Raw genomic sequence first — 6,078 nt, 5'->3', positions numbered from 1 at the left:
GAGAATGAGGAACGAATGGAGAAACGAATGGAAGATATGATAGGGCAAGTAATGGGGATGATGAAAACTGTTGTAGGTGAAGGTGCAGTCGGAGGAGTGGCTTCTGCTTCTGGTAACGGGTTGATTGTGGAAGAGGATAGGGTAAGTGATAATGGGGACGGTAGTGATAGTGATATTGAAAGTAAAGGGCCTAGACATAGTAAGATTGGAACGAAGGGTGATAGGAAGAAGGAGAAGAAAGGTAAAGATAATGTGAAGAAAGAAAAGAAGAAAGGTCAGGGTGTGAGTGAGGATGATCATGAATGGGTGAAGGTGGTAAGTAAGAAAAAGGGTAAGAAGGGAATAGTTAAAGATAGGACTTTGAGTGTAGAATTAGATTCATTGTATTCAAATGAAGAAGAAGGCAACAAGAAGGGAGTAGACAGTGAAGATAGTAGTGAGAATGAAGTAGAGGAAGTTTGTAAGACAGTGTTTATGAGAGAGGTACCTAGGTGTGCAAGTTTTAATGAACATAGCAGTAGGGATGTATATGACTTCTTTAGGGAATATGAAAAGTTTTGTCAGGCTAAGTATGGGGATAGTAAGAGAGTTTGGGCTAGGGAGTTGGGAGAATTTTTGTCAGGATATTTGTTGACGATGTATGGGGTGATAATGAGTGTAGGAGAGGTTGAGTATGAAAGTGTAAAGAATAGGATAATTGAACAGGTAAAACGTACGAAAGGTAGTGTTAGGTATAAGCGAAAAAATGATTTTGATGAAGCACGAATGAAGGTGGGTGAAGCAATCTCGATGTATGTATGTCGGTTAGAAACATTGGCTAGAAAGAAGTATGGGGACGAAGGAATAAATGAAAATAAGGAACTAATGAAGAAGTTTTTGGGTACAGTACCAGAGAGTGTGTGTGAGTTTATTAATTTGAAACGGAAGGAGAAAATGAGGTGGACTAGAGAGAGATTGACTTGGGATGATATTTTAGAGATAGTTGAGGATTACGAGTTGGATAGGTGTATGAAAGAAAGTAAATTTGTGAGTGTAAGAACTGGAATGGAGGAATGTGTGCCAGAATTTGGTAGTTTTAGAGATGCTGTTATGAGAGGGCCAATGAGGGTAGCTGATAGTGTAGTAGATAGAAGTGTTAGGGTGAGTAATGTAGGAATACCCATTCCGAGAAATGACGGGTTTAGACAGGGAAATCAAGTTTGGAGAGATAGAAGTGCTAGTACGCAGCAAGTTAGGTTAGGTAGTGGTATCTGTGAAGAGAGGTGTTATAGGTGTGGGAAGGTAGGACATAAAAAGAACGAGTGTAGATGGGCATTAGGAGCATGTTTCGGGTGTGGAGAGACAGGGCATCGTATTAGCGACTGTAAGAAAGAGAAAGTGGTTAAGTGTTATCGGTGTGGTATGACTGGACACATAGCGAGTGGATGCCGTAATAATCATATGAATGTAATTTGTGGTAATTGTGGTAAGGATGGTCATTATGCTAGAATGTGCAAGGAGCCGCGGGGTAAGTGTACTGAATGTGGTGCAGATGGGCATGTGGCTAGGGTTTGTAGAAAGAAGGGATCAAGTCAGCCAGGATGTTCGGGAAACTAATTAATCAGAGGGTTCAGCTGGGTGAGTCCTCGTGTGTGTGGGGAGTGAATGTGATGCATGTTCGTGAGGGTTTATTGCATGAAGATGTGATGGGAGAAAGAGCACATGATTGCATGAGTGTGAAAATTATTTTTAATGGTGTAGAGTTGGTTGGTTTGATTGATACTGGGTGTGGTGTCAATTTAATGTTTAGGAATGCATATGATAAGGTAAAAGAGGTTTGTGAATTTAAGGGATGTAAGGGTGAAGTAAAAGGTATTGGTAATTTGTGTATGCCTGTGCAAGGGAAGTTGCGGGAAAATGTTATGATTGGGGGGCTGATGATGGAGGATAATGATTTTTACGTGGTTGAGGGAGCGAATGAGAAATATGACGTACTGCTTGGGTATAAATTTCTGAAAAAATGTGGTATGATTGTACATCCAAGTGTGAATATGATTGAAATAAAGGTTAAAGGTAATATTTGTGGGGAATTTTATTTAAAGGAAGACGGCAGAGTGAGTACGAAGGTGTGGAAGGGAGTGCCGTTGGTAGCAAAGGAAAGTGTAAAGTTATCGGGTAAGAAAGGTGAGGTGATTAGTATAAAAGTTGCATGGCCGAGCAGTCTGGGAATTTCAAATAGTGACAAGGATGAATATGTAGTGGAAGGTATGGAAGCAGGTAATTTGGTGAAAACGAGTGCGTATGTATATGATGGTGTTATGAATATGCAGGAACCCAAGGTGTATGTAAGGTTGTTGCCGAGTGTTAGGAGGAAGAGAGTACGTGGAATACGTGAGGGCGATTGCATGGGATGTATGTATACACTGATTAATGTAGAGGATGGAAGATATGTTAAGGCGAGACAGGTGATGTCTGGTAAGGTAAAGAACGATGACGATTGGGATTACGATACGTTGAAAGGAAGAATTAAGTTAGATGAGAGTATAAGTGAGGTCGAAAGGGAACGATTGCTTAAGATGTTATGGGATAAGCGGAGAGTTATGAGTCTCGGTGACGATGATTGTGGGGGGTCAGACCTTCCAGAATTTAAAATAGTTCTCAGTGATGATACCCCCATATATCAGCGTCCCAGGCATTTTTCTCCGCCTATTGCCAAGGAGATAGAGGAGCAGTGTCAGGAACTAGAGCGTATGGGTGTAATAGAAAGGAGTGAGAGTGCCTGGAATAGCCCTATTGTCCCTGTACGAAAGCCTGATGGAAGTTTACGCATGTGTATTGATTATAGGAAGGTGAATGAGGTGACTGTTAAAGAACGTTTTCCAATGAATGTGGTGTCTGATTGTGTTTATAAGATGCATGGAATGAAAGTTTTTACTAAATTAGATTTGGTGAGGGGCTATTATCAGATGCCTCTAGCAGAGGGGAGCAGGCCCATTACCGCATTTTCAAGTACGAATTGTCACTTTCAATTTAAAAGGTTGAGTTTTGGTCTTGCTAATGCGCCTGCTGCCTTCCAAAGAGCGATGAATGTTGTATTGGCTGGTTTCGATCGACAGAAGGTGACTGTTTTTATAGATGATATTCTGATTGCGAGCGAGACTGTTGAGGAACATATGCGGTTGCTTGAGGCAGTGTTGAGGCGGTTAATTGAAGTTGGTGTGAAAATTAAGCTTGAGAAGTGTACATGGTTGTCCAGGGAGGTGGAATTTCTTGGGCATGTAGTGGGTGAATCTGGAATAAGGAAGAGTGACAAGTTTGTGAATAAGGTGCGAGAATTTCCACGTCCCCGGACTGTGCGTGAGTTGCGAGGTTTTCTTGGTTTGGTTGAGTTTGGGCGCAAGTTTGTTAGAGATTGTTCAGGTATAGGGAAGCCTTTGAATGAATGGACGGGTAAAAGGAATAGTACGAAGTTAAAATGGGATGATCGGATGATAGAAGCGTTTGAAAGGTTGAAGGAAGAGGCAGCGAAAGACGTCACTTTGGCATTTCCAGACTACAGTGAAAATGCGAGTATGCTAGAGTTGTATACGGATGCGAGTGGGGTTAGTATGGGTGGTTGTTTGGTTCAAATGCAGAGAGTAAATGGAGAAGAACAATTGAGAGTAATAGCGTATGTTAGTAAAGCGTTTAATAAAGCTGAGCGGAAGTATTCGACGATTGACAGGGAATTGGCTGCAATACGATTTTGTGTGAAAGCATTGAAAGTATTTTTGTATGGTGTAAAATTCATTGTGCGTACTGACCATCAGCCCCTAGTGTATATGATAAGGAAAGAGTGTGTGAATGCAAGGGTTGCTAGGACCATAGAGGATTTGAATGAATTTGATTTTAGGTTAGAATATGTACCGGGAAATAAGAATGTGATAGCAGATGCGATGTCGAGGATGCATGGGAGGATGGAAGATAAAGAGAGTAATCAGAATTCTGAAAGGTTGCCTGAAGGTTTAGTTGTGGAGCAGAGTTGTGAAGGGGAAGATATGGTGTATAAGTGTATCCTAATGGGTTTAAGTAAGTTAATACAAGAGGGGTTAGATACGGAAATACCAGGTAGCGTAAGCGAGCTTAAAAGAAGGGTGATGAATGAAGTGTCAAAAGAAAGGGTATATGAGGAGGAGAGTAGTGTACTAGAAGGGGAAGTATTATCAAAGATATTAATGGTGGTAAGTATGTTGTATGGTGTAACTGTGTATTTGTATTTTGGATGGAATCGACCGATGGAATATCGGGCATGTAAGGAGAATGATAGGGAATATATTTTGAGGATTCAATGTAAGGAGGAATGTTGCAAATTGTTGAGTGAGAAGGATAATGGTGCAAGTGACCTTAATCTAAGATATGGGGGTATAGAGGACAGTGAACATGATGATGAACATATTGGTGAAGTGAGTGACAGAATTGAAAGGAGAGTAAATGTATGCATGCATGGTGTTAAAGGAAGGATGATGACATATGTGAATATAAATGAGAATGAATATTGTAGTTTAATTGATACGGGTGCTCAAGTGTCATTAGTAAATGAGTCGGTTATCAGGGAAATTGAGAGGTACAATTGGGAAGTGAAAAGACAGTGTACGAGTGTGAGAATTCATGGAATAGGTCAGGGAAGTTTACTTGTTTGGGAAGAAGTGAGGTTGAAAGTGAAACTAGGGAGTATGGAAGTTGAACATAATTTTATTGTAATGGGAGAGAATGAAATGCCTAGTTGTTTTTTGATGGGAATAGATTTTTTGAGGTTGCACCATGTGTCAGTTGATGTTGGTAAGGGTTTGCTTTCAAAGAATGGCTGTAAGGTAATAGTAATCGAGGATAATAGTGTATTCATGGCGAATTTTGTTGGCATGATTGATATTGCAAAGAGTGAAGATGATTTGTTAAGCAAAGAAGAGGTGGAAGAAATGCAAGGTGAATGTTTCGAAATAAATAGGTTACGTGAATGTATTTTAAATGGTATTAGGGTGGAAGAATGGCCGTGTGATTTGGAAGCGTATAAGAAAGTTGTTAAAAGATTTATTGTTTGTCAGAATATTGTGTATTTTTTGCATAGGGGAATGGATGAAGATATATATGTTCCTGTATTTCCAATGCATGCAGCTGTAAGTATGTGTATGGTAGTGCATGACAGGTATGGGCATATGGGGAAGAATAAATTGTGGGAATGCATGCGAGAGAGGTTGTTTACGCCTGGGTTGAGCCAAATTTGTAGGGATGTAGCGACTACTTGTGAGGATTGTCAGAAGGGAAAGTATCAGAGCATGCATGCAAGTCCGCCTATTTTGAGGTTACGTATGAAAGAGCCATTTGAGATGTTTGTGATTGATTGTGTTTCGTTGCCTGTGACTGCGAGAAGACATGTGGGAATGATTGTCATGGTTGATCATATGAGCAAGTTTGCGTATGCCGTACCCATCAAGAATAAAAGAAGTGAGACGGTAGCGAGAATGGTAAGTCAAGTGATGTTGCCGATGAGTGTGTGTAAGCCTGCAAAAATGTTAAGTGACAATGGTCCGGAGTTTGTTGGATGGGAGTTTGAGCAGATGTTGAGAGAATGGGGCATTGAACATGTGTATTCGACTCCGTATATGCCAAGTGCGAATGGTTTGGCTGAAAGGACTGTAAGAACTTTGACAGAAATTTTGCGGATGATGAGTACATGTGATAATGATTGGGATTTATATGTTGGGCGTGCGTTGTGGGCGTATAATGCGACTGTGCACAAGAGTACTGGTATGTCTCCGTGTAAGTTTGTGTTGAATTTTGAAAAGATAGTAAGACCGAGATTGAGTGTGTCCGAGAATGATAGAGATGTTTGGAAGAAAGCAAATGAGAGATTTGAAAGCTACAAAGTGGGAGAGAAAGTGTTAAAAGAAGTAATTGAAAAGGGAAGAATGAATGTCAATAAGGTACGTGATAAGTTTGAAGGTCCATATGAGGTGTTAGATGTTGGTTCTAGTGGGTTGAGTTATGTTTTAGGTAAAGTAAGTGTGGATGGTAGTGTGGAAAAGGTTAGGGCACACCACAATCAGTTGCGGAAATGGAAGG

This window comes from Palaemon carinicauda, chromosome 24 (genome assembly GCF_036898095.1).
Source record: "Palaemon carinicauda isolate YSFRI2023 chromosome 24, ASM3689809v2, whole genome shotgun sequence".
NCBI classification, from domain to species: Eukaryota; Metazoa; Arthropoda; class Malacostraca; order Decapoda; family Palaemonidae; genus Palaemon; species Palaemon carinicauda.
Note: the sequence above shows the minus strand (reverse complement) of the source record.